Source organism: Portunus trituberculatus, chromosome 19, assembly GCF_017591435.1.
Source record: "Portunus trituberculatus isolate SZX2019 chromosome 19, ASM1759143v1, whole genome shotgun sequence".
NCBI classification, from domain to species: domain Eukaryota; kingdom Metazoa; phylum Arthropoda; class Malacostraca; order Decapoda; family Portunidae; genus Portunus; species Portunus trituberculatus.
This window is the reverse complement of record NC_059273.1, coordinates 1106561-1112500: the sequence shown is the minus strand read 5'-3', so window position 1 is coordinate 1112500 and position 5940 is coordinate 1106561. Positions and strand designations below refer to the sequence as shown.

Here is a 5940-nt window from a genome sequence, read left to right as displayed (position 1 = left end):
CGCGCGACCTTTCACCTATAGAATGAAAATACCTAAATTTCTTTCAGATATTTGTTCATCCTCATCACTTTGATTTTCGGAATCCTGAACACAACATCTGTAATAACTAAGGAAAATAATGCCATCTGGGTTTTGTTTATCCTTCCAAGGAAAACTTTCCGATTGACTGAACTGAGTCTCTTGGGCTGTCGGTGCTGGGATGGCTGTGAGAGTTGGAGTGTGACAGTGTGGGTTGAGATGTTCGGAGAGGACTGCAGCAGCCACGTCCATCATGCTATTGTTACAGCGAGTGGAGGCTGGAGCAGACGGTAAAATAAATTTTGAAAGAGAATGTTGCATGCCATTTCAGAAGAAAAAGAAATCAAGCAAGGCAATATTTTTTTTTTTCATCTCATAAAACCAAACTAGACGAAAATAGAAAAGTAAAGCACCATGTTTTCAAACTTAGCGTTTAATGTAACATAGAAAATGCTGCTTACTATTAGGTTATTAATGTATGGGCAAAGGTAGACAGACGCTGGCCCGCCACAATCCTCACACACACGCTTTTCTATGTGATGTCAGCCGCTTAGTATTACTGCTAATGGTACCTACAATACCCTCAATGAAAAAAAGCAAGTAAATTCCTGATGTTAAGAGCAACAAAGATTTTAAGTAAAAAAAATGAAATACCTAATTCCTCTGTCTCCGCCTTGTTATTTTGGGATTAAGTCCTTGTTTAAATTTCTGGTTTTCCATCTCATGGGTCTTATCTTGTTACGTGCTTATCTTTCTTCTTTTTCTTTTTGATTTATATTCCACATTAATTCACAACTTAACTTTATCGGAGTTTTCAGGACCAACTTACCTGAATTTGCATCTTAAGCCACAAGGAAAAAAACATAGTAAAGGATATTTTTTCCACTCTTCATGTCATTCATTCTCTTCAAAATTCTTTTTTAGTGATGTCCCTCTTCTGTTTGTGATTCTTTCTCTTGTTTCATGTCTTGTTTCTCTTCACCTAATTTTTCAGCCCTTATATACTTACTTCTGTCTTCAATTTGTCTCTCCTCCATGTTTTCACCTCATCTTTAACAGCTTCTCGTCTTCTTCCGCCTTCCTCTCTCTCTCTCTCTCTCTCTCTCTCTCTCTCTCTCTCTCTCTCTCTCTCTCTCTCTCTCTCTCTCTCTCTCTCTCTCTCTCTCTTCCAGAACTTCTTACCTCTTTCCCGCCTTCTCTACTCAAAGCAAGCCGCGTCTCCCATCTTTGCACCTCACGTTCTTCAGCGACTTTCTTAATTTTGCGGACACCCATTTTAGCGTCCCGCGTTGCCACCAGGAGAAAAAAATTGCTACGTTCATAATACACTCGCATATTCTGCACCGTACTGGCTCCTGCGCTAAGACTGGAAGGGATATGGAAGAATATGTCCTGATAAATCTGGTGTATAAATATTTACCAGAAAGTTAAAATGGAAGCAGCGAAACCCACCAGATGGCTAATATCAAATCACTTCCTTGTTAGGGAGGAGGAGTTGTACCTTTCTTTCCCCTTTGCTGCCCCTCCACAGGCCAAGGGAAGAGGTGGGCCCGACAAACACCCTTGCTATTTACATAAGACTACCTTAATCAGTGAGGTTGTCGCCGCCCCTCAGCATCAACAGGGAAAATCACTACATGGTATGAAATTCTCTCTCTCTCTCTCTCTCTCTCTCTCTCTCTCTCTCTCTCTCTCTCTCTCTCTCCTTTCACGGTAAAATTCTTCAGATTTTCTTCTTAGTTGAATGATACGTATTTCTATAATGCAAAAAAAAAAAAAAAAAAAAAGACTGTTGAAACATTCCCAGTTCAGACTCCAGTGCAAGGTTACGCGCCGCTGTGGCAGGAAGGCTCGGCTGTGTTGCTGGGGGGAGAACATACATGTATCACATAAAGACTCTTCCCCGAAACTTATTATTCAGTTTCTCCCTTTATAAAAGAAGGGACGGTCCAATCTCACCATAGCTTTTGATGTATTGTCTTCGATTAGCATCAGCAGTGCGGTACTCCTCCCTGTTCCCCGTCAAGTGGATCCGAGAGAGAGAGAGAGAGAGAGAGAGAGAGAGAGAGAGAGAGAGAGAGAGAGAGAGAGAGAGAGAGAGAGAGAGAGAGAGAGAGAGAGAGAGAGAGAGAGAGAGAGAGAGAGAGAGAGAGAGAGAGAGAATGACTTTTGTAATCGTAAAGAAATGACATTTGTATCCCGTTAGAAAAATAATTTCCCTTTTTAATGTCTTATGAAATTTTTGGCTAAAAAAATCTTCCTATCCGAATAACCTCATATATTCTTGAACCATATGTCATGTATCGTATTGTATCTCCAGTTACTGATTATACTCGTATGTCTCCTGTCTATATTGTTATTTTCTTGTCGCATATTACACATCCTCCTCCTTTTCTCTTCCTTTGCCTGCCTCGTGGCTGGTGTTGTGTTAAGGTTTTCTGTGCGAACTGCATACACCTGGCACAACATCATCTTATTCTGTTCGTGTTCACCTTCTCTTATGTTACATTTTCGTATGCATCATTCTTTCTTCTCTCCTCCCTCGCCCCTTCACCTTTACCTCTACTCCTCTCGTACCCACCTAGAGGTAACATGGGCCAGCAACCCACGCGCCTCCACCCTTCTTCTTAAACACTTCCTCCTCCTCCTCCTCCTCCTCCTCCTCCTCCTCCTCCTCCTCCTCCTCCTCCTCCTCCTCCTCCTCCTCCTCCTCCTCCTCCTTCTTCTCTTTCAACCTCCTCTTCCATCCGCCCTTACTCTACCCTCTCCTCCAGCATCTCATCCACACACTTGACCAATTTACTCATTCTATTGTCTGGTGTTTTCTCCTTACTTCCGTAGAATTCTCTCACTCTTTTCTCCCGCTCCTCCCTTCCTCGCTCCCTAATCATTTCCCTTCTTCCATTTCCTCAATTTCCTCCATTTCCTTCTTCCTGCGCAAGTGTTTTTTTTATTTCTTGTGCTCTCTCTCTCTCTCTCTCTCTCTCTCTCTCTCTCTCTCTCTCTCTCTCTCTCTCTCTCTCTCTCTCTCTCTCTCTCTCTCTCTCTCTCTCTCTCTCTCTCTCTCTCTCTCTCTCTCCCTTATTTACTCTTGCTCATTTCTATTCTGTTACTCCACTCCTCTTGTTTCTCTTCTCCCTAACGGACAACAGGTCGTGCCATTTGTTCTTCATTTATGTTCCTTTGTGTGGCTCCTCTTTCTCCCTCCCTTCCTCGCTCTCGCAGACACAAGGTGACCTCAAGGATACGTCACTGGACCATCCCACAGACACGGTAGCGTCCCTCTGCCTTTCTTCTCTCTTCTTCCATCTTCTCTCTCCTCTCCCCTCCGCTCAGAGTTCGCTTCTTCCCATAATTCCTGTATCGTACCAAAATAATATCTAGTTTCCCGAGTGCTCTTTTCATGTGAGTTTGCCATGTCGTTGTTGATGTTGTTATTGTTGTTGTTGTGTGTATGTGTTTCACTGTTTGATCTGCTGCAGTCTCTGACGAGACAGCCAGACGTTACCCTACGGAACGAGATCAGAGCTCATTATTTCCGATCTTCGGATAGGCCTGAGACCAGGCACACACCACACACCGGAACAATAATGTCACAACTCCTCGATTTACATCCCGTACCTACTCACTGCTAGGTGAACAGGGGCTACACGTGAAAGGAGACACACCCAAATATCTCCACCCGGCCGGGGAATCGAACCCCGGTCCTCTGGCTTGTGAAGCCAGCGCTCTAACCACTGAGCTACCGGATGTGTGTGTGTGTGTGTGTGTGTGCGGATCCTTTGTCTTCCGGTCCTGAGTTATCACACTAATGTCTTTTTCCTTTTTTTTTACTTTGTTTTTTTCCACCAAACTTTTTTACACGTTTTCATTTATCTGGAGCATCGTGGTGTATCTTTTTTTTGTTTTGGTATTATGTATCCTTATCCTTCTCCCTTCCTCTCCGGTACAGGTGCAATCAATCTCAACCCATCATCCTCGATCACCTCCAAATTACAAAACCATGGAATGCATTAGGAAGAAATCCCTGAGCGGCAGCGTATAAGGGCGGTGAGTTATCTGCTTCACTTTATGCACGATGAAGGTTTTGTTTTTTTAAGGCAGAACAGTTTAATCTTTCTTACATATAGGATTGTGTAGCGCACTGATTTAATTGTAGACAGAAACCTGTTTACATTTTTTCGTCTGTGTGTTCTCCTTTCGTTAGTTACTGAAGTGGAACAACATTCCTAGATGTGACGATGTCTTATCTATATATAGGGGCCGCCGTGGTACAGTGGAACCATGCGCGCTTTGGGGTCCGCGGGGTATCCAAGCGCAGGGGTTTGAATCGTGTCCACAATCTGAGTGTAGGTTGGGCTTCCTCACTCGGGGCAACGGTTTCTAAGCGGGTGGGCTTTTGGATAGGAGGTACCATTTAGCCCATAAATTCCCATGAAAACCCCACGTGGTATAAATAAAAATTAAAAGTCTCTAATGTAATTTACGTCAGGTTTCATTGGTGTTTTCATTATTCTAGTGATTCCTTAGGAACGTATTTGTTTAATTGATAGAAAAAAAATAGTCACAAGAATTCGAGTAATCATCTCAGTGATCTTTGAAAATAGTCCTAAAACTTCCGAATATTTCAGAAATTTTTTGGATATGAATTGGCAGAATATATGAATTTGGTGTCTGAAATACAACAGTGTTATCCTCTTGCTGTCGTATGTGATAGTTGTCCACTTCTCCCTTTAGTTTTCACGAGCGGGCCCAGTTTTCGCTTCCCTCAGAGGCGGGAAAATAATATAAAAACAAGTATCAAGAGCCCGCAGGCGGTGTTTGGAACTCGCGTTGAGCAATCCTGGTTCCCAATATTTAGTTGATTGAACAACCTTGTTTTTCTAGCTAACAGAAAAAAAGTGGAAGAGAGAGAGAGAGAGAGAGAGAGAGAGAGTGTGTGTGTGTGTGTGTGTGTGTGTGTGTGTGTGTGTGTGTGTGTGTGTGTGTGTGTGTGTGTGTGTGTGTGTGTGTGTGTGTGTATTTCACTGTTTGATCTGCTACAGTCTCTGACGAGACAGCCAGACGTTACCCTACGGAACGGGCTCAGAGCTCATTATTTCCGATCTTCGGATAGGCCTGAGACCAGGCACACACCACACACCGGGATAACAAGGTCACAACTCCTCGATTTACATCCCGTACCTACTCACTGCTAGGTGAACAGGGTCTATGCGTGAAAGGAGACACACCCAAATATCTCCACCCGGCCGGGGAATCGAGCTCCGGTCCTCTGGCTTGTGAAGCCAGCGCTCTAATCACTGAGCTACCGGGCATGTGTGTGTGTGTGTGTGTGTGTGTGTGTGTGTGTGTGTGTGTGTGTGTGTGTGTGTGTGTGTGTGTGTGTGTGCGATGGATACGATTTTCCATCCAGCACGGAGTCGTTTTACATGCAGGATAATTGTAATCCAGGACCTTCATTCAGTAATGTCAACTAAATATCACATTTACATCACTCCTGTTTTGAATGTAAAATGATGTCGAGTCAGTAATTATTGTTATTTTATTTATTTCACTGAATTCGGCAGTGGACGGCGAAAAGAAAACATGAAAATTAGTGAGAAATCTTTCATCCACAATTATGAAATAATATTTTACCTTTCAATTCATAAAGATACACCTCGGGGCTTAGGCGAGAGAGAGAGAGAGAGAGAGAGAGAGAGAGAGAGAGAGAGAGAGAGAGAGAGAGACAGAGAGAGAGAGAGATTTTTCTAGTTTCCTTTTTTGTTTCGCATCTGCGTGGACTCCAAACCATATGCTGACGTTGCAGAAAATAAATGGTTCATGGACATTTCTTTAACGGAGCCCCATAAATGCGTGGACCTTGATGAGATAAATACGCCACGCGCGAGACAGTTTTATCCATCGTGCGATTTCTCGACA

At 43.3% G+C, this 5940-nt stretch overlaps 1 long non-coding RNA gene across 1 annotated transcript in view; it reads left to right on the top strand.

Annotated features, from left to right (window-relative positions):
- LOC123506076 overlaps nucleotides 1-4070 on the top strand; it is a 374938-nt gene extending 370868 nt beyond the window's left edge. Inside the window, exon 4 of the long non-coding RNA XR_006675337.1 lies at nucleotides 3971-4070. This is a non-coding gene — a long non-coding RNA (uncharacterized LOC123506076). The remainder of the gene's footprint in view (nucleotides 1-3970) is intronic.
- The last annotated feature ends 1870 nt before the right edge of the window (nucleotides 4071-5940 follow it).